Raw genomic sequence first — 23,821 nt, 5'->3', positions numbered from 1 at the left:
GGACCCCGAGTGGAAGTCCTGGTGGCCGCGTGATATGTCTCCGCCAGAGGACACCTCGCAAAAAGCCAAAAATCTGGGTGTTTTATGTGATGTGGATCTCTCTTTTAGACCCCAGGTTGTAGGGCTGACCGGAAAATGCTTCGGTATTTTAAAAATGCTGCGGAAGTTCCTTCCTCTAATATCCCTCCAACATAAAAAAATCATAGTTCAGGCCTTGATAGGTTCACGCCTTGATTACGCGAACGCCCTCTACCTAGGCCTCCCGAAATATCTTCTCGCTCGTTTGCAGGTTGTACAAAACTCGGCCGCTAGAGCCATCTTTGGACTACCGCGAAGGGCCCGCGCGTCAGAGTTGCTTGAGAGACTTCATTGGCTTCCGATCGCCAAAAGAGTCACTTTTAAGATCTTGACTCTGGCCTTTAAAGCTCTCCACTCGACCGGCCCGAATTATCTCCGGAAACGGATGGCTTTCTATGCTCCTAGGAGGTTCTTGAGGTCCGCTATGCAGGCCAAAGCAGCTGTTCCCATCATAAAACGAGCTCGAACTGGAGGCCGTTCTTTCCGGTATCTGGCACCGTGCTGCTGGAACAAGCTTCCGCTTGCCCTGAGATCTACCTCTAACTTGCTTGCTTTCCGAAAGGACCTTAAGACGTGGCTCTTTGCCCAGTAATTTCTCTGCTGCCATGTGGAGGGTGCTGTGTTATGTATTTTCCTTCTACGTCTCTCTTTGCCAAAGCGCCGGGACACTCCTTGGAGTAGCCGTGCGCTATAAAAGAGCATTTTATAACATAACATAACATAACAGTACTGTGGAGTTCGTACTGACAAACTCCCAGCACCATATACTCTTAATGGCAGTACTGCAGTTACATTGTCTAAGAATTGGCTTAGACACTGTTGGGGTATAGGGCTCATGCACCTGTACTCTCACCACTGGTATAGTGCACCCAGCTAGAGGGGTGGCTAATCTATGCCAGTGGGTTGTAGGCATGGCACCCAGGGATGTTTGCCATGTTGACTCTTCACTTTGTTCTGCACAAAAACATGCAGCCTGAAAAGGCAGTGTGTGAGTGTAAGGGTACAGAGCCTCTAAGGATGGCACAATAAGTGCTGCAGCCCTTAGAAGTCTTCCCTGGTCACAGTGCCCTGGGTACCTCTGGTATCATTTACCAGGGACTGACCTGTGGCCAGAGAGTGCCAATTGTGTTTGGTTTTCAATGCAGTTTTAGGGAAAGAACACAGGACCTGGGTATCTGATTGGTAGGAGCCCAGGGCACACTCAGTCAAAGTACATCAGCAGTTCAGCAAACTGTGGTGGAACCATGCAGAAAGAGGGCACTTCTCACTCTGGCTTTTCCCGGATAGGAAATGATGCTTCTTCTTATTTATTTATTTGTTTATTTATTTATTTATTTATTTATAAAGTTTTATATAGCGCAAACTTGATCCCGAGGGATATCAGAGCGCTTTACAATAACAGGGAAAGGAAACAATCAAAAACATGATTCTAACATGGGGAGTATAATAGACGTTGAATCAAATGGTGCACACATAACAGCTCATTTATAAATCCTGAGTGAACGAGGAGTGGGCTAAATGATGGAGCGTAGTGATATAAGGGGAATAAGTGAAATGATCAGGAATAATAACCAGTACCAAAATAATAATCTAAACATGAGTCAAATGGGACGTCTAATTGGCATTGAATCAAGTAGTGAACGTCTAATAGATCATTTATACACCTTGGTGAACAAAGAATAGGCACAACGGTGTAACATAATAACATAAGGGGAGTAAATACATTAAACGTACAGGAATAATAATCAATACCAGAATAATCATCATATACTGGAATACTGACCGATACTATAGTAACACAATCAAGTTTATACAAAATAAAGAAGCATCTGAAATATGATACACACAGAGGATTATTTTTGTAAAATAATGCATTGTTTGGTGTATTAAAGGTGCTGTCATTAGCTATGAGCAGGGATTAACCGAAGAATTGTTTCATAAGCATTCTTTCATCAAGCAATCGAAGACCGTCAAACTTTGGAAATGTTGACATTTTCACTCCCAAAGGTGATTCAGAAGGTATCTTTATCACATCAAACACCTGGGACACTTCAAGTACACCCTTCTCAACCTTCTCACCAATCTTCAAGTGAACTATAAAGCTAATTTCAGACTGCATTTGTAAGTCCCCTCTGTAATATATGGCAAAGGTTTCAAAAAGTAAAAGTGAATCTATTTAATGGACCAATAGGAGGAACAAAGTACTGTCTCGGTCTAACTACTGCCCATATTTTTATGAAAGCAACAATGTTTTAACACCCAAAAAATACCAATGACCCTCTGGGGCTGGCCAAACCGTCATGCTCACTTGGCATGTTCTCCATTGAGCTGTGTTGCACAGCCCCGTGGAGAACATGCCCAGCCTCCCCAGGCACAGCCTGAGCATTCAAACAGGGCATTCAGAACTATCAAGACATTGCTCCTGCAGCGCCGTGATTGGCTGGGAGAGGCTGTAAGGAAGAGGAGACAGAAGAGAGACATGCGGAGGCAAATGAAAAGGTACGTTACTTTTTTATTATCTTTTTTTTCAAATTTTCCTTGAAAGAAGCAAGAGGACGACACAGAAACAGGTCACAGATTGCTTTTTCGCCTAAAAGCTTTTCTGTGGTGATGGCAATGCAGACATTTCCATTTGAGAACAGTGAAGAAAGTTGGAAGAGGTAGAAAAAAACGCATTTTGTTCCAGAATGGGTGTGTGTGAGACGGTCTACTGCAGACTGAACCATGTGGGTTTGGAGATTTAAAATTACTAAAAAAGGTAAGCTTCCTTAGAGGTCCTAACAGTTACTCGATACGGGAGACTCAATATTTAGTTCTTGGTCCAAAAGACAGTAGCATTTTGAAGAAGAAAATGCAATGCTTAAGAGCACTCCCTGAGCATCTGTGAAGTAGAGTGATTTCTTGATCTCGGATGTCCTGAGACCTGGTAATATCTTGAGCCTCAAAAAGTTACAAGTCCGCTATCCGCTCACCAGCTACCTATAGTGGCAAGATGCCTTGGCATTCGTTGCACTCTACAAGAGTCCTACTTACTTACTTACTCCTCTACCATGGTGTGTTTCTGTCAGATGAACCTCTGCCCCTTATAGGTTTCCCTGAACCCCCCATGAAGGTGAGTGCAGTCAAATGCTATGGCCCACTGATTGTAGAACTTCAGGGCCCACCCAAGGGTGAACACAAGCTTGGGAAAACCCAAGATTAGTGAAACACATGAGGGTTCCGCATGGGAACATGCTTGACACAGAATGAGGATAAAGCAATGAAGAGCCAACCCAAATATACGTGGGGACCAGCTGTAGATAAAACCATGCAAAAGATCAGTTCTGTTTTTGATCAGGAAATGGAACTAATCAGAAAGTCTGTGGTGGCAGCCATCTTGTTGAGGAAGACGCATTTACATCTTTGTATGTGATGCAGTGTAATGGGTTTATGGGTATAGGCAGTGAAGGACTCCCTTTTCCTACATCTAATGATGACTTATTCCTCTATTTCCACAGCCTCGCTTAATTCCTGATATGCCTGGCACACACTTTAAGTCACATGACCATGATTGGAGACCTGCAAGACATATCGCAACTGTGCTGGAAAATGAGTGCATGACAGCCAACTTCTTGGTGCTACAAAATTAGTGCATCTTTCCAGGGTGATTTTACCATTATTTCTGTATCTGTAATTTAGTGCAGGTGGATGGCAAATGCATTCCCCGATTTTCATAGGATAAGTCCCCAAAACAAACAAGGAAATGCCCACTATCAGAACCACTTTCAGAGGGCCGTGTGGTAAGTAGAGGTTACTGGGCCAACCGTGGGAGTTGACGTCTTTAACTCGTGATGTCCCAGGACTGACCTACTATAGGCCCCTAGAGACTGTGCAAAGTACTACCCTTTAGCACTTAACTCTTAGTGGTTGAGCAGTCCTAGGCTTGTCGGGAGGAGGTAGATGCAAGGGTGCACAGACTTACAACTCAAAATGCTCTCAGTAACCCCAATAAATGAATGTCCAGCCAGTAGCATTGATATACAAACACAAAGTGAAATACAGCATACTAGATTAAAACAGACAGTGTTCGTTATGGCAGCACTCTAGCATTGTACTGGTACGTCCCTGTGTCTCACTCCCTTACCTAAGGATGGTGGTGATTTCCCATTCACCTAAAGCAACCAATTATGTTATGACCTGCAAGAAAGTACACCACTTAGAATGTCCACACTGGCTTCTTAAAAGTCATAGTGTCCCAATACAGCAGTGCTTTTTATCAGAGAAAGTTACCCCAAAGGCTCAATTTTCAGGCAAATAGTGTTACCCACTATCAATTGGCGTTGCGGTTTAGCAGGTCCAGGCATGCGTCAGGGGTCCGGCAGAGAGTAGAGGTCTGGATGCCATAGTGAGGCGGCAAGTGTCCACGGCACTTCTCCAATCATGTGGCAAGTCATCCTGAGTCTGGCAACTGGTCACAAGTGTCTCTGTGTCCGGGTAATGGAATCTGTGCTCTTTTCCTGCATTTCACAACCCATAACACTTTTCTAGCACATGCTGATCAAGGGCATTGACCCTCTTCTTCAGCTCGGCCCCCTCCTAGCAATGGGAGTGCACTCTGGGCAATGGCCCCTATAAGTAACAACATTGCATGGGGACTACAGCCCTCTTCCTTGTCACAGTGCTGTACCAGGGTGACAGCCCTTATCTTCACTACTAACCCCTCCTGGCAATGGGGGCTCAATGCGATCCCAGAATTTCAAACTCTGCTTTAGTGATCCACTTGACAGAATCCCCAATTGACATCACTCTCTCCAGGCACTCTCCTCCTCCTCCTCACAGTGTCCTCCGGTCATGTTAGTCGGGCAGGTGCTGGTGCAACAAGTTCCAGAGCGAGTGGTCTTGATTATCCTGTGTGATGTCCTTGTCACAATAGACAGTCATGCTGAGCTTCTCCACTCTTTTGTACAGCTCCAGTTTAACAATTCTGGTAGGCTTAAGCTCCCCTTTTTATACTCCAATGCCAGACACAGATGGGATTTAGCGTCTGAGTCTTTGAAGTTCATGATTTGGGGTTGTCACTTTGAGTGCACACTCGTCTGTACTGTCAGAAAACTGTCTGTCACAGCAAGAGCTACTCCAAACTTAATAGCCCCACATACAAGCAATGGGAGTGACTAGAAGATCATGCTCAGTATCAGCCTCACGTATATATGCCCATCAAAAGGTCCCCATCCCTATCCTTTATAAATCCATTATCAGACGTGTCGCCTTCCTGTGAAGTGCCTAAGATCCCTGACCAGTGACCTTTGCAAACTGAAAGTCTCCCTTTGAAGTTCACAAGAGAGCCTGACTCTTCGTTCATCAAGTGTATCCCACTTAGCCGTCCGGAATGCAGGTAATCCACACATCTGTCTGGGATGGCTCTTCCACATGCCTCTCTGAAGACAAAGGGCTTCCAGGCCTCTGATGTAGTGCAGCTCCAAAAATTCTTCATTAACCATCACCTTAACCCACGGAGCAATTCATTATTTTCTCACAACTAGGCCCATAACTCTTACCTTTCATTCACTCACAGATTTATTCTACTCCGAGGATTCAGTGAAGACCCAAAAGGAGAGCCGGGGTGCTATAGCGGAGTGTCTAAACTTAAAATGTATACATACATTTTTTACAGCTGCAGTTACCATGTTTTTTTCTAAAAGAAAGAATTATAACACCCCACTATTCATTTCTTTGATGGATCACCTAGTAAAAGTTAACTAAAGGACAACAAGACCTGCTTAATTCTCCATTTATTTAATTTTTATTTAGAGATTAAATCTCCTAGCATGATCTGTACGTTTTACTCGAAGGAAATGATTCAGTTATGCATTCATAATCCTGAAAGAAAGGTTAAATTCAAAACATTTATTTATAAGCATGATAGTTTAGGAAAATAAGAAAACATATATTACCCAAATGTAGAAACTCAGACATCAGCACAAAAACAAAATAGTTCCCAAAGAAACAGCTCTCCATCTCTCTCGATGTTCTCTTCTCATATGACTTCGCACCCATTCAAAAGTTAAAGTTCAGAAACATTTCAAAGTCCCTGCCCCATAAGGAAAATTGCGCAGACCGACAGCATCTCGGGGTGCAAAGATCAGGTCAGAAAGCAAGCTCCCTTCAAAGTCCCAAATGTTCTCTTTTATACCCTTTTTCACTAACTTATCTGTCTAAATTCGTAACTCTTACGTCCTAAAATGTCCGTGATTGGTCAATTTAGAGTTGGATGAGCATCACCTCATCGCTATACTGTTCAATTTGTGCAGAGTCATCATTATGACACAAAAATAGTGGTGCTATTGTTCAGATTTTACTTCCTTCGAGGTGTCCTTTAAATTGTTATTCGATGTCCCATTCCCACGAGTTAACTTGCTGACTTCAACAAACTTGGCACGTGCCTCATGAGGCAAGGCACGCTGTTCTTGACCCATACTGTTCAGGCATAGGCAGCTCGCATCTCCAGTTGGCGCATGTGTGCTTCGACCGACACCTCGGAATTAGAGTCAGCTTCCATTTTGTTTGCTCACGCAGGCCTCAATTTAGGAACTATTACTGAAACAAACACAAATAAAACGTAAATTTACGAAATAAAGCCTTTCTGTTTACCTCCCCCTTCTAATAATATCCCAGTTAGTATTTACCTAGCTTTAAGCAACACATATGTGTGTTTTTACTTACCAATTTTCATGATTTATGCCACAAATAAACAGACTAAAAGCACATTCATGCAATTTTCAATTAGATTACAAATGCGAACCTTTTATGACACAATATGCGACAAATTAGTAAATTATGCTTGGCAATTTCATGCAAATTAATATCCCACGTGTATTTGCGTGTGTGCATTCTATTCTATGTTGGTTAATTTCAAAACCACACGTTTAGTACATATTATTGTTACGGACAGTTAATTTTACAAGGGGTATACAAACATTTTTGTTTCCACCTTGCTCCATCACCTCCCTGTACTGTACCATACAGAGGCACACAGACATCACAGCAAACACATGTAAACTCACCCACACTGCACAGCGCTACATGCTAACATGATGTAAGCCAAGAACAAGTTAGGAACACAGCAGCAGAACTTTATATGAGTGAGCCAGTAGGCCTCACTTTAGGTACACAGATAAAAAGGCATGTTCACTTTATTTATCACTGTCACAAAAAAACTGTTTTAATGCTACCTCTGGTAATCTGATAAGATAAAACGCCTAAGCAGGGTTGGGGTGTGCTGTCCTGAAGAAAAAGAGACAAAATGGGCCCCTAAAGATAGGATTTGAAGCAGCATTTCAAATAGCCTTCAATTAATAATCACTGGGACTCAAAAAGACTCTAGATCAGTAAATTAGAAACCATGAAGGTGTATTACAAATATTAAAGTGTAATCAGAAGTCTAAAGTACATAATTAGTCTCAAATCACTCAAAATGATAAAACAGTCATAAGGAATTAGCATAAGACTCTAAAATGAATTGCCATAAAAGCTGACTAGCTAAATAGATGCAGCATGAGAAAAATCTGTTGAAAATAGTCTAAGTCAAGAATATGCAGCAAATCAAAAAGGAATCTGGCAGTATCCCTGAAAGGTCAGAGAAAGGGACCCCAAACCTCAAAATCAGGGGTTATTCCAGACAAATTCATAATAGAAACCAATGGAAATCACACTGACAGCATAAGGTGAGCAAATATACAACATGTTGACAACTCAAGTACAAAATTTTAACAATGCTATACACCATCCTAGCACTATACCCTTAAATTAATATTAATAACTCCACTCTGGCCTAATGCCAACAGAAGCGACAGTACGAATCTGGTTACATAAACAATGAAAGTCTCATAAATATATGGATTTGAAGTAAAATAAGCAGGAAGAGCTCTTGGAGATAAACATATTAACAAAATAACTCGCCCGAGGCTCTCCAAGAACAGCATGTCATCACCAAGGTTAAGTGCACCTGTGCTGCATGTGGTGTCAATGAGAAATGAAAACATGATGAAAACATTTCTATTGTAAAATTCAATATGGAGTTGAGGCCAAATTGAGGTCAAATCAAGTCTATGCCAAGAAAATCTAGTTCTGTACATTGCAGCGTTGTTGTTTCAAAAGCAACATTTTCATGTTACTAAGCAAATATGATTTTAATCAAAAATAACTTCAACAATGGTATGCTGCCATCCCTGTGCTCCTGCTACTTAACTCTGGGTAAAGGCAGTAGCCCTTACCATGCAATGGACATTTCCATTCCAACACCCACTGTACATTTTAAGGGTGTTAACTGTGCATCAGTTTCAGGAATGTTGGTTGACTCTTCTTTGATACCACCTTACCTGAGAGCACAAGAAAAGTTGCACACTCTGATTGTCTTCCTTTGTCAATATCTAAGGCCATGGTGGGAATATTTACATCCTTTGTGAGAAAGGCCCTGACAAGATGAAAGTGGAAGTAAACTTAAAGGCATCTATGCACCACACTTGAGTTTCCACATCACTGAAACTTAGCTAATGACAGACTAGATGGAAGTGTGTCAACACATTTCTCTCAGGCAACATTTTAAAGCTCAAGGCATAAACCTGCAAGAGGCAATGGGTAATGAGGGAAACAACAAAATACTATGACACTGAAATAATGCATTTGTAGAAGAAAATATATATATAACTCTTACTGGATAAATAAAAAACATTGACCAAAAGGAAATTAGAGTTACAGTGGCAGAAAAAAAGGTTTAATCTAGGAGTCCATTAATATGTACGCAGTTATGAAAACATTCAAGAAAAGTACTTGTGGCCCAATTCACAAAGATTTTGCTGTGACAACATTCAGGTAAAGAAACAAACGTACAAGACAACAAGGCACAGGCTTCCTGCTCGCTAGACTACACAGAAAAACTGGAGAATAAAATACTTCTGCAACACTGCCTTTTCTCCAGAATATAAAAAGTCATATTTGCCACAAAAACTGTGGACTTTCAGTTTGTCCAGAAATAACAGCTTATGCCCAAACTACTTTTTCATTTATCATATTGTAGTTTTGAAGAGGCTCCCAAATCCATTTGCGGATGATAGCATGGTGCTCCATGAGATACTCTGTATGTGTGTCTGTCATGAGGCATGTATGGTAAGTTCTTTGATAATGTGCTTGAGGACCAGAGCTGTGACCTTATTTAATGTTGTCTCTGTGCTTGTGCATTAATGAGAAGTGAAAAGGGCTGGGAAATGTTATGTTATTTTATGTTATGTTAAACACATTTATTATGCGCACAGATGCTCTAGCAAAGGAGCGTCCTGGCGCCCGACAAGGTAGCAACACAACACAACTGGACAGAGTAAAAGGAAAGAGCTAAGGAAACAAAAAAGTTTTAACGGCTCGACGAAAAGAGAGCAAATCCCTGAGGGCACGGATTTCAAGGGGAAGGGAGTTCCACAGAACCGCGGCGCGTACTTGAAATGAGCGGCCACCAGCCCGGCAGCGCTTGAAACGGGGGACGACCGCAAGTTCTTAAAGCACGGACTGGGATATAACGGGACAGGAGGTTAGAAAGAATCAAGGCAGGGGATCCCTTGAGAATCTTATAGGCTACACAAAGAACCTTGAACTGGATCCTTCGCGCAATTGGTAGCCAATGCAGGGTGCGCAGAGTGTTGGTTGTGGGACAGAATCTAGGTAAGCCCACAACAGCTCTAGCTGCTGCATTCTGTACCCGCTGCAGGCGGGTGATTTCGGCCTGATTTAGCCCCACTAAAAGGGAGCTGGCATAATCGAGCCGAGAGATCACCGTTGCCTGGATCACAAGTTGCCTGGTGGTAGCATCAAAAATTTTTAATACCGGACGTAGTCCACGCAAGATGCCAAAGCAGCAGGCCGCCGTGCGCTTAGTATGGCAGACAAAGGTGAGAGTTGGGTCAAGCGACACCCCAAGGTTTTTTAACTCAGCGACCGGAGTTGGCATAGGACCCAAATCCGAAGGCCACCACCTGTCTCGCCCGGGGTTCCGTATGCTTGCCAAAGATCATAATTTCCGTCTTATTTGTGTTCAGCTGGAGACAGTTGGAGGTCATCCAGCTGGCAACCGCCCGGAGTCCATTGTGGAATCTAGGGGCATCCACATCCGCATCCCCGCTGATCGTAACCGCTAGCTGAGTGTCGTCAGCATAAGACACCATGGTCATACCCCAGTGCCTGACAACCTCAGCCAGCGGTCTCACGTAAAGATTGAATAACGTGGGACTCAGCGAGGAGCCCTGGGCGACCCCAAGATCCAGAGGATGGAATTTGGACTGATGGGGCGGAACGGCCACGCAAAAAGATCGGTTGGCAAGGAAAGAACGGAACCACTGGAGTGCAGGGCCGGTGACGCCGGCTTCCTCCAAGCATTGCAGAAGGATCGGGTGGGAGACCGTGTCAAAGGCAGCGCTCAGATCTAATAGCACCAACGCCGCCGTTTGACCCGCATCAAGCACGGAGCGCAGGTGCTCCACCATATAGAGGAGGGCTGTCTCCGTGCTATGTCCCGCCCGAAATCCATTCTGCGTGCTGTCTAAGATGTTCGCCCGTAGAAGATGGTCCGAGAGGGCAGAATTAACATGCGCCTCCGCCACTTTAGCTGGCCACGGAAGAAGTGAAATTGGGCGGTAGTTCTCAGGTTTACCAACATCCAGAGTTGGTTTTTTGAGGATGGGCATAACTACCACCTGTTTCCACTTCACGGGAACCAGGCCGGATGCTAATGAGGTGTTAATCAAAGAGCAAACCGGCGAAAGACCGTGAGATTTTAGGTCTCTGAACAAAGCTGGCCATAAAGGGTCAGCCGGAGACCCAGACTTGACCTGCTGAGCCAATTTCCCAAAGTTTTCCGGTGTTAAACTCGGAAAAGAATGTAAAACATCCAAAACTGGAAACTTAGGAGGTCTACCAACAGAGGGTACAACCGTGGTACAACCGTGGGAAAGGCTCTGTAGATGGCGTGGACCTTTTCCAAAAAGAAGGCCGCCAAGGTTTCACAGTGTGCAATAGAACCCTGATTATTCGCTACCACCTTTTTAGCTATGAGGTCTTTCAAGGCCTTAAAAATAGTTTTAGAGGGGTTGGTACTGGTACGAAATTGCAGGGAGTAGAAAGCCGCGCGGGTTCTGCAGACCGCACGATGATAAAGTTTTACGGCGGCCAAATACAAAACTTTTTTATCGCTGTCATAAGTTTTGCGCCATTCCCGCTCAGCACGCCTACAGGTGCATTTGAGCGCCCGCAGCGAATCGTCGTACCAAGGGCTCGGGTCCCTTGACCTACATTTACACGAAACTAATGGAATAAGGGATCAAGGGCCCTAGTAACCCACTCACAGAAGCGGTCGTAGCCCACATCCACGGTGTCAACTGGGCCAAGCGGGTCAGTGGACAAAAGGTGGTAAAAATCATCAAGTTTTAATTTATTCCAACACCATCTAGGGATAGAGTGAACCGTGAGTTTGCGGGGAGGCTCATACAGTGGACACTGAATAGGCACCAAGTAGTGGTCAGTCCAGGCCAAAGGGGATGGAGTGGAGGTACTAACTTCTGCCAGATTTGTAAAAAAAGGGTCTAAGGTGTGAGCGTCTACATGGGTGGGCTGGGACACCAACTGAACTAGCTGAAGAGCCTCAAGATCGGCTACAGAGCTGTTTACCGCGGGTATGGTCAAGTTATCATAGTGGAGATTTAAATCGCCAAGAATGGAAGAATTTGAACAGCCTGCTACCAACGTGCTGATAGCGTCCGGGAGGGCCTCCCTGAAAGCCACATCGCTACCAGGGGGACGATAAATCAGTAGGCCCGAGAAGGCAAAATTGGGCGTAATTGAGATCTTAAACAACGCACTTTCGCAGCCACTAATTTTTTGCCCTCGCCAGTCGCACGGGTAGCAGGATTTGACCGCAAGCGCTATTCCCCCTCCTCTAGAAGAACGGTTAAGGGTATAAACCGAATACTCGGGCGGGAAGGCCAAGTTGATAACAGCCGTGTCGGTCTCCTGTAACCAGGTCTCCGTCACACAGAAGACATCCGGCGACTCCTTGCCTATCAGGTCAGAGATATCTTGGTAATGTTTTACCATCGACCTGACATTCAGGTTCCATACGCTAAAGTTTGAGCGGGAACTGTTTACAGCAGCGGCAGGGGCGTTGCTCATGCATGTAATGGGGGCGGAACGATCCAAAGTCCACCTCCCACAGGCACAAGAGTAAGGGCCATACAGCGGGCCTACCCGCGAAGCAACACAGCTCCTATTACATTGCCCGATGGCAAGTAGAGTATCCCTAGAATAGCGCAGCATTATGACCCCTGCAGCGTCCTAAGGAGGGTCCAGGGCCCTGCCCTGCCCAACACGTCCTAACGCGGACGAGCGCAGACGGGCAGGGCTCTGGCACGACTCAGGCTAAGCGAAGGCGCACCCGCTGCGCAATCCCGCTGCGCTAGGGGAGGAGCTTTAAATAGATGTCCCTCGCTGGCTCCTGCGCAGTAGAGCGCACGCCGATACTGGCGCCTGACCAAGCACCCACATCACTCCAAGATGGCGGCGAAAAAGCGTCCCACCCCAGGTACCGGACCCGCTCAAATAGCGGTGCTCAACCGATTATGGTGCAGGTAGAGGGGCAGATAAAACCAGGGGATACTATCCCAAAGATAAAGCAAATGAGAAAACAGGTATTTTTAAAATCAGTTACAGCATTAAAAGCGCGAAGCGCTACAGCAGCAATGCGCTAACTTATCAGGCCGAGCAATGCTGGGACTCGCCCTAAATAGATGTCCCTCGCTGGCTCCTGCGCAGTAGAGCGCACGCCAATACTGGCTACTGACCAAGCACCCACACCACTCCAAGATGGCGGCGAAAAAGCGCCCCACCCCAGGTACCGGACCCGCTCAAAAATAGAATGCTTAAGCAATAGATGTCATTGTCCAAATGAATAGAAAGTGTGTGAATGCAGCGAGGCATAGGTGAGAAATGTTGTGTTGTTATATGTGTGGTACAGACACGCTTCCCACCATGCTGTAGCAAGCTTAAGGGGATAGGAGAAAAGTGTGAGAATAGAGAGATTCACAAATGTGAATACTTATTACTTTCAAAATGTGGCACAGGAAAGTACCTAGAGGTGAAAGTTGTTGCCCTTGGGGGGTGCAAGGGAGGTGCAATCTAACACCAACCACAGTATGTGTTTTGAGCCCAGATGTATCATGAATTTTAACGGTTGCAATGGCCAATTCCTAGAATCGCGCCATTTTTGACCCGTAAAATGCATTTCGGTATGTATGTATTCCAATTTGTGATTCGGTAACATGTAACCAAATCGGAATGTGGAATTGCGAATACCTACCAATTCTGTATTAGGAAGGGGCATTTGTAGGGCATCCCTTCCTAATACAGAATCACATTTTGGTCTCAAAACATTCATATTTTACCACCTACTTCAAGTAGGTAGTAGCCCATTCACACATTGGAAGGAGTCACCACGGGACCCGTTCCCCTTTGTGAATGTTCAATGTTTTTTAAGAGCAGGCAATGTTTCCACAGACCACTGCCTGCTCTTGAAAAATGAAAAGAAAACTTTTAATTTTTCTTTTTCAATTAAGGCAAATGTGCTGCATTTAAAAAAGGATTGCTTTATTTTAAGGCAATCACAAGACATGGTGTCTGCTGACCGCAGCCGGCCACTATCATTGTAATTTTAGCAATTATTGATGGGTCCAAATTGAGACCAGCCTCATTAATATTAATGAGGTAGGTCGATTTGCGATCCATTAGGAAATGCTAAATGAAACTCATAGAGTTTCACACATTCAAATAGCGATTACCTAATTGTGATTTGCAGAGAATCGCAATTAGGTAATCGCCATTTGAAATAATGACACATTTGGCCTTGGGGTCCAACAGGTGTGAATGATGAGCAGCGCACACCAATGAGAGTTTTGCAAAAAGCCATGTTAAATGCTCTGAGCAGTACACCCACAAATGGCAGGGATCAACTCGTAGGAATGGACAATTGTAGATCCGGCCATAGTATATTCCTGAAGCGTCCATCCAAGTGTGGTAGGAAGCAGCCAATATCCGCTATATCAGATCCTATCTACATGAAGATACGGTCCACCTTCAGACTTTTTTTTTTTTTTTTTTTATTTCTGAAATTCTTTATTGTATATAGAAAAATATAATTTTACATACATGGAAGAGGCTTATACATGAGTGGAAAGAAGAAAAGAGAGAAAAGAAGAGAGAGGGGGGGGGGGGGGGGGCATTACATACTCTTGAGATCGTTCGCCAGTTCGTGGTCTCATAGTCCAAAAGTCTCATAGTCTGGTAGTCCATATTGCGCCCATTGGTATACCTTGGCGTCTGTTGTCAGGCGGCTTGCTCCCCGCGCCACCCCGGGGGACAGTAGAGAGAGGTCTAGGTTATAGGTTATAGGTTGAGTAGGAGATGTGCTCGGTGCTCTGTTGGCACTAGCCTATTTCGGCCTGTGGCCCCAGATGTTCATGGCGGCTTGTGTGATGATGACAGGTAGTGATCTAATGATCCCCACATGGTCGACTGTTTGTGCGTCTTCGGTGTGTATTTTGCTGTTATGTTGTCCGCCCCCCTCAGGAACGTGACCCAGTTGAGCCACGCCTGTGGAGACGCCTTTGATGTGTCCTTCCAGTTAGTTAGGACGACTTTGACTGCGGCTGTCAGCATGAGATCTATGAGGTCCCTGTCCTCCGTTTTTGTGATCGCCTGGGATGTAAACCCTAGTGCTAGGCCTGTGAGGTCTGTTTGTATGTCTGTGCCTGTGATCTCGTGGATAAGTGTTCTGATCTTCCCCCAGAAGTCCTTGATTTTTGGGCATTTTAGTAAAAGGTGTTCTAAGTCTCCCCTTTCTTCATCACAGTTCCAGCACGCGTCGCTGTCTCTAATGCCTACAGTGGCTAAGCGAGCTGGTGTCCAGTATGCCTTATGTATCAGCCAGAATTTTGTCTGGTTCAGCGTGGCCGTTATTTTTTTCCGACTGGTGGACCTCCATAGCTCTGCTCTGGCTTCCTCACTGAGTGCTTGACCTGCTGCCTCCCCCCAGAAGTTCATGACCTTGTCATTGAGTCTGGTGTGTTTGGGGCTTAGGATCTTGTAAAGGTGTGCTACCTGGTGTCCCAGTGTGTTCAGACTGTTAGCCAGCTGTATTATCGAGGGTGTCTGGGTGTTGAGGTTAGCCTTCCTTATTGCGACCTTTATCTTCAGGAAGTTGTATAGTTCTACGCTCTCTAGGTTGTACTCTCCTTTCAGGGTGTCAAATGTTACGTCGGCGCCCTTTTTCTTAAAGTCATTGGCTGTGGATATGCCTTGGCTGTACCAGTCATGCATGTCTAAGACCTTACCCCTGTATTTTAGGGATGGGTTGTGCCAGATTGATTCGAAAGGCCCCCTTTTGATGCTCGTATTTAGCAGTTTGTCAATCTTGAGCAGAGCTCGTTTTGTGTTCCTGAGTATCGGGTTATCTTTTATTGCCGGGTGTTTGGTGGCCGTGAGGAGGGTGATGGGTTTCATGCCGTTTAGCAACCCTTGTTCTAATGTTAGCCATGCCGGGGTGTAGTCCTGTCTTGGGTCTAGCCAGTGCAGTCCCTGTCTAGCTAGACACGCCTCGTGGAATCGCTTGAAGTTTGTTATGTTTAGCCCCCCCTGTTCTTTTGATAGTCTAAGTTTTTGCATACTTATTCTGGCCCTCTTCCCTCTCCATAGGAAATCATTCAGTATCTTGTCTATCTTTTTGTGGAAGTCCTCTGTGTTGGTGAGGGGTAGCATGGCTAGCATATAATTGAGCATTGGTGTGATCATCATTTTAATTGTCTCCACCCTCCCCCACCATGTTGTGAACTTTGGCGACCAGCCGTCTACCTTGGCCTTGATTTTCTGGATTATAGCCTGTTCGTTATGTTCTAGTGTCGTGCTCAAGTTCCTCTCGAAGAGGATACCCAGGTACTTGATAGGTTTATTTTGCCACGCTAGACCTGATGTGCCGAGTACTGTCCTTGTTGTGTGGATGTTGAGGGGCTTGCATTCTGATTTATCCTTGTTAAGTTTGTACCCTGAGACCTGGGCGTACCTCTCAATTGTGTCTGTCAGTGCCTTGATGGATCTCTCTGGGTCCTCTGTCATTATTAGCACGTCATCTGCGTACGCTGCCAGTTTAAAGTTTTCCCCTCCTATTGGCACCCCCTTTATGTCTTCGTTAGTTCGTATCATTGTTAGGAGCGGTTCTATCGCTAGTAGGAAGAGGCCGGGTGAGAGAGGGCAGCCTTGTCGTGTGCCTCTGCCTAAATTTAGTGTGTTTGAGGTGCCTCCGTTCACAACCACTCGCGCTTTGGGGCTGTTGTAAAGCGCCATCACCATTCTTCTGTAGTTGGGTCCTAGCCCGAACTTCCCCATGCAGTGATCCAGGTAGGGCCATGAGACTCTGTCAAACGCTTTTTCGGCGTCCAGGGCTATCATGACGGCCGCTTTGCTGCTCTGGGCCGAGTGGTTGATGATATGGCATAGTAGTCTGGTGTTGTCATGGGACATGCGGTTTTTGAGGTATCCTACCTGGGAGTTGTGTATGAGTTTTGGTAGGTAGGCGTTAAGTCTATTGGCTAGTATCTTCGCGTATATCTTGCAGTCTACATTTATGAGTGAGATCGGCCTGAAGTTCTTCGCCTCTGTCATGTCTTTCCCTTCCTTTGGTATGACTATTATGTTTGCCTCCGCCATTGATGGAGTCATGCGTCCTTTGAGGACGCACTCCTCAAATACCTGTTTCAGAGTGGGTTGGAGTGTTGTCAGGTGTTGTTTATAGAACCCAGCTGTGAATCCGTCCGGCCCTGGAGCCTTGTTCTCTTTGAGGCCGACCGTGGCCTTCTTTATCTCATCCTCTGTGACCGTGAGCTCTAGAATGTCTCGTTCCCTGTCTGTTAGTGTGGGTGTAGCTATGCTTTTGAGCAGTTCCTCGCCCCCATCTTCCTTTAGTGTGTCATCTTTTGTGTAGAGACCCTCATAGAAGTCCCTGAAGACCTCGAGGATGTTTTTATTGGCGGTCTGGGCTTTGTTGTGCTTGTCTTTGATTGCCCCAATTGTGTGTTGTTTTTGTTTCCCTTTCAGGTAGCTTGCTAGGTTTTTCCCCGCTTTGTTGGCGGTGCAGAGGTTAATTGACTTGTATTTGTTGATCCAGGTCCCTGCTCTTTCGCTCAGTATCCTGTTGAGCTCATACTTCCGTTTGGTTAGCTCAGTGAGTGTGTTATTGTCTTCCAGGCTGGCTATGTGGCTGTTCTCTAGTGTTTTGATTTCTTTCTCTAGGTCTGCGATCCTATTGTTTCTCGCCTTGTTCATTTTCCCTTTTATTGTCATTACTACCCCCCGTATGGTTGCTTTAAGAGCATCCCATAGTACCTCTCTAGGCGTCTCTGGTGTGTCGTTGATTGTCAGGTATTCTCGGATTGCTGTGTCTATCTCTGCCTTCGCTTCTGTGTGTTGGAGGAGGCCGTCATCAAAACGCCACCTGCGTGTTGGCTTTTCATTGTGTCTGCCTGATAGTGACAGGCTTATGTGTGCGTGATCTGATATGGTCCTGGGTCCGATCTCTGTGTGGTCTATTAGGTGTGTGTGTGTTCCTGACATCAGTATGTAGTCTATCCGACTGTAGGAGTTGTGGGGGTTGGAGTAGAATGTGTATTCCCTGGCATCCGGGTTGCTTAGGCGCCACGGATCCTTCAGGCCTAGTTTCGAGCACAGGTTCTTGAGGATGTTAGGGCTAGCGGTTGTGTGGCGTCTGCAGGGGTGCTTGTCTATAGCTGGATCCAGGACTTGGTTAAAATCCCCTGCAACAATCAGTAGATCTTCCATTGGTAAGTTGTGTAGCTGGGCACCTATCCCCTCCCAAAACTGTTTGTCTTCACTGTTCGGGCCGTAAATGTTTGCGACGTGGTAGGTCTCTCCTGCTCGCTTGAGGCTGGTCACTAGTGTTCTGCCCTGGGTGTCAGCTTGGTAGCTAGTGATAGACAGGTTCGAATTCTTGCTTATTAGTGTTATTACCCCATTCTTCTTGTTTTGTGCCGGCGATCCCACCACCTCCCCTATCCAGTTGGCTCTTAATCGCAAAATGTCTGCCTCTTCTAGCCTTTTTATTGTTGTGAAAACCACATTTAGTTCAAAAGGTCTTTTGCAAGTATTGTCATTCTAACATAGCATGCACCTTCTAAAATGTTCTATTCACTGTAAAATGTACAAATGCTTTGCTGTGTTATATGCAGCTCTAGAGATTCAAAAGATAATCTATGTTGTATTCAGTATAATTGTTTTAGGACACTGATCCTCTCACCTTTTAAACCCCGGGGTTAGCTAACATCAGGAAATATGCTATTGCCTAGATTTTAGTGGTGTTTTAGTACCAAGAATAGAGAAAAGGAACCTAAGCAAAGAGCTAGCATTTAGGAGACTTAAACAACATTATCAACTGGAGTGATATTTCAGAACTTGATGAAGACGAGGAGGACATAATGTGCCATTAAAAAACATTTCTTGCATACAAACACCACCATAAGGTATGTTCAGGCCCACTCGGTATCTGCACTCCAGAGGTTGTTGAGTTTTCTATAAAATTGTGTTTTCTGAATCTGCTGCATAACACACCATCTCCTGCTTAATTTGAATTAGCATATTTCAAGAAAAAATGGTTCTAGGTCAAGTGTGTCAAAAGATACTAAAGTATTGCACATGTAGTGCCACTCAGCTTGTGATGCTTTTCAGAATTCAGCTGGTCACCTATCACCTGTTAAAGCTGTATTCTGTAATGAAGAGGAAAAGGTTTGACCATAAGGTGTTACCACCCCCAGTGAATGGATTTTGGAAGGGCTTTTGCCTGCAATTGACAATGACAACAAATCCCTACAATTTAAGACGTACTTAGAGAGGAAGAATGATTCCTTCTTGTTATAAAAATGTTGAATTTCACTATTCCTCCAAATTCATATATACATCACGGTGTCCTCAAAGCAGCAATTACTGCAAGATGGCACTCATAGGTCGCAAGATTCACAAACACTCTGTATTTCCTTTTAAGCTTTGATGTATTGTATCCTAAAGTGCCTACTAATAAGTCAGTACCATGTTAACTATGAACAACAATGTTACGCAAGTCTATGTCTAGATTTTAAAGGTATCTGATTCCATATACTGAGCAAAGAAAAAAACACATAACTTGAAAAACATTGTTCGAAGCATAGAACTAACTGACCTCCTGAGGCGGAAGCCGGGAGGGTGCTACGCTGCTTTTTATCTTTTTAAAACTGTTGTTGTTGTAACGTGTTTTAAAACTCTAAGCCTGCATCTTCCCCTGGGCATTTACCTCGCTGCAGCTGACAGGCAGCCGCGGGATATTCTGTTGTGGTGCCGCCATTCTCGGGACACCGAGGACACGCCCACATACACCTGGCCACGCCCCCCTCCCCCCCGGCACATAAAGCGCGCTGATTGGATAGCGCGAGCCCTGAAGTAACTGACCTCCTGAGGCGGAAGCCGGGAGGGTGCTACGCTGCTTTTTATCTTTTTAAAATTGTTGTTGTTGTAACGTGTGTTTTAAAACTCTAAGCCTGCATCTTTCCCTGGGCATTTACCGCGCTGCAGCTGACAGGCAGCCGCGGGATATTCTGTTGTGGTGCGGCCATTCTCGGGACACCGAGGACACGCCCACAGACACCTGGCCACGCCCCCTCCCCACGGGCACATAAAGCGCGCTGATTGAATAGCGCGAGCCCTGAACTAACTGACCTCCTGAGGCGGAAGCCGGGAGGGTGCTACACTGCTTTTTATCTTTTTTAAATTGTTGTTGTTGTAACGTGTGTTTTAAAACTCTAAGCCTGCATCTTCCCCTGGGCATTTACTGCGCTGCAGCTGACAGGCAGCCGCGGGATATTCTCTTGTGGTGCCGCCATTCTCGGGACACCGAGGACACGCCCACAGACACCTGGCCACGCCCCCCTCCCCACCGGCACATGAAGCGCGCTGATTGGATAGCGCGAGCCCTGAACTAACTGACCTCCTGAGGCGGAAGCCGGGAAGGTGCTACGCTGCTTTTTATCTTTTTAAAATTGTTGTTTTTGTAACGTGTGTTTTAAAACTCTAAGCCTGCATCTTCCCCTGGGCATTTACCGCGCTGCAGCTGACAGGCAGCCGCGGGATATTCTGTTGTGGTGCCGCCATTCTCGGGACACCGAGGACACGCCCACAGACACCTGGCCACGCCCCCTCCCTATTACTCACCACTACTTATTATGTGCATTTTCCGGAAGCTCAGCGGGCGCGCCTAAGGCAAGCCCGTCTGCGCCCGTCCACGACCAGACCGCGACCGGGGCTGGGCACGCTGCCGGGGAGAATGAATCCCGAGATAGAATAGTCTGGTCGCATGCAGACCTATGGTCCCTAAACACCTTGGCCGACAACTGCGCCCACAGCATCGACCCTGGATCCTCCCCCCTTCCCCATGTCTGTAAGACCTGCGGCTCATCACTAGGCTTACCGGTCGGCTGGAGGGCTGATGGGTGTATCAAACACAAACCACAGATCAGCAAAGACCTGAGAGCGGGACTATTGAACTGCAGATCCCTCGCAAAACATGCAGATGACATTTGGCTGCTTCTGGAGGGTCACCAATGGGATGTGTTGTTTCTAACAGAAACTTGGCTTAATGATGATAACATGACCGTCATTGCACTGGCCACCCCCCCGGAGTATAAAATGTGCTTTTCCAACAGGCTAGGCGACAAAAGAGGAGGGGGAGTGGCTGTCATATTCAAAGAACAGCTCACACTCACCTCCTCTGCCCCCACGTCCATTCAGGGTCTAGAGGGACTACACTTCTGTTTCCAGGTGGGAGCTCAGTTATCGTTGGCAGGATTAGTTATTTACCGTCCCCCGGGGGTGGAAGAGCCCATCCTGACCACGCTGATGGACATTATCATCCAGAGTTCCCTCGCGCACCCTCAGTTTCTTGTCGTCTGTGACTTTAATATTCACATGGACAGGGCAGACTGTCCCTCAGCAGATTTATTGAGGTCTACACTAAATTCTGCCAACCTTAGACTTATTAATGAGGGCCCCACACATAGAGCGGGACACACGCTCGACCTTATATTCTCCAACATCACTAATGTGTCGGCAGACACGCCGTTACCTTTGACTTGGTCAGACCATTCTCTGATACCATTTCTACTTAAAGTAACGGCTGACAAACCGGTGGTAAGTAAGTGCTCTTTTATGAAGAGACAATGGAGCAAGTTGACCCCAGCTTTGATGGGTCCAGCTCTCGCTGATAATCAGCCGTCCCTCACTTCCAATGCTGACACCGACGCCCTACTACTTAATGAATGGATTAGGAACATGATAACATCTATTGCCCCGGCAACAGTTGCAATATCTAAACGAGACTCCCCATCTGCTCCCTGGTTTTCTCAGGAGCTTAGATTGCAAAAATCGGAATGCAAAAGGCTGGAGCGACTCTGGAGGCAAAAATATGATCCTATAGAGAAAGCTCGCTATAAGGATGCATTGAAAAAACTGCATAAAGCCATTAGGAAAGCAAAAAAACAGTTCTATGCGAATTCAATTCATCAAGCTGAATATTCAAGCAAAGAAACCTTTAAAATAGTTCAGTCATTTTTCAAACCTATATGCATAGAGAGGGAAGTTCCCCCGACAATTTCGTTTTGTAACAGCATCTCGGACTTCTTTGATTCAAAAATTAAGAAAGTGTACGAGACCTTTGGCCCAGAAAAGACGACGGTAAAATCCGATTTAGCAGGTATAATATCGGATCGTGCTATTCTGACACAATTCGACTTAGTAGACCTAAACACGGTCAAGCGCGAACTAAGTCGGTGTAAATCTGGCTCGCCGGACGACCCCTGCCCCCCTAAACTGTGGAGTCACATAGCAGACTTTGTGGCCCCTACCATTCAGCACATATGGAATCTGTCCATTTCATCGGGGGTGTTCCCGAATATATGGAAACATGCCACTCTCCTCCCCTTAAAAAAGAAACCTAACGGAGACCCTAAGGATCTCAATAATCTCCGCCCAATCTCTCTCCTTGCATCACCAGGCAAAATGCTTGAGAAAGTTATCCAGCGTCAATTGAATCAATTTATTGAGCACAATAAAATTCTACATGAGACGCAATCAGGTTTTAGACCCGGATTTAGCACTGAGACGGCTTTAATTGAGGTGGCAGAGTCAGGGAGGTGGTCGATGGACTCGGGAGACTCAGCGATGCTGGTTCTCCTGGATCTGTCGGCCGCCTTCGACACAGTCGACCACGCTATACTGCTGACACGACTGGCTGAGATAGGTATCCAGGACCAGGCATTGGAGTGGCTACAGTCGTATCTGACCCAGAGAACTCAGAAGTTGGCACTAAGGAACGTCTCCTCCACTCCTAAAACCCTGAGCTGTGGCGTTCCGCAGGGCTCGGCCCTGAGTCCACTCTTATTTAACGTTTACCTGGCTCCACTTTTCACGCTGATTGCCAACTGGGGGATCAAGGCAATTTCATACGCCGATGACACTCAATTGGTGTTCCCATATTCAGAAGTGTCAGAGGCATCCTTTCTGAGCTTTAAGGGGTGCCTTCAAGACGTGGCCTGCTGGATGAACACTAATAAATTAAAACTGAATGCTAGTAAGACAGAGGTGATATTCTTCGGCAAAACCCCCCCTCCACCACCGGACTTGTGGTGGCCGGCAGAGATGGGACAAGCCCCCTCGCCCAGCCATTCAGCAAGAAATCTAGGGGTGCGGTGGGATGACAAGCTGTCCTTTGTATCACACATCCAGCAAGTTGTCGGCTGCTGTATGAGCAAGCTAAGGAACCTACGTAAGATTCTTCGGCTTCTCCCAGCGAGCTGCCGTAAAATTGTAATCCACGCCACGGTTACATCCAGGCTGGATTACGCCAACGGTCTGTATCTGGGCCTACTAAAGCACCTTATACAGCAACTGCAACTGGTCCAAAATGCGGCTCCGAGACTTTTAATGAGGATTCCTTTTAAACACTCAGTCTCTCCGTATCTCCTCTCCCTCCATTGGTTACCAGTTGCAAGCAGAATAAAATTTAAAGCACTTACTCTGGCCTTCAGATCTATTTACGGTAACTGCCCAAACTACCTGAAAGATCGACTACCCAGGTACACTCAATCTCGTTCCCTCAGATCCAACAACTATGTCAGTTGCAGCTCCCAGAGTAAAAAGAGCCCGACTGGGAGGACAAACTTTCTCGGCCAACGTGGCGACACTATGGAACTCGCTCCCCCATGCTCTTCAACAGGCCCCATCCGAAGTCTGTTTCAAGCATCTGTTGAAAACCTGGCTGTTCACCCAGCCACGCTAGTTACCACCCTCTTCCTGACTCTACGGTCATGACATCTGTTCTCACAGCGCCGGGACACCTCCTCGTGAGGTAGCTGATCGCGCTATACAATATTCTGTATTATCATTATTATTATAGATAGGTTGTGTATATTAAAAGACACAGTTTTTTACAAGATGTGGGTACTTTCTATTCACATTTTTTATACTATAATGTTAAGAGTGGTGGGAGGACCCACAGATTTTCTGTTCTGTAAGAGTAACTAAGAATAAATGAGGAATAGTAAAAAACAAAAGAAGGGTGTACTTGGGAGGTTGTGTTCTGCTGATT

Source organism: Lissotriton vulgaris, chromosome 3_1, assembly GCF_964263255.1.
Source record: "Lissotriton vulgaris chromosome 3_1, aLisVul1.2, whole genome shotgun sequence".
Taxonomy (NCBI): domain Eukaryota; kingdom Metazoa; phylum Chordata; class Amphibia; order Caudata; family Salamandridae; genus Lissotriton; species Lissotriton vulgaris.
The sequence above is the reverse complement of the archived record's forward strand: the minus strand, read 5'-3'. Positions refer to the sequence as shown.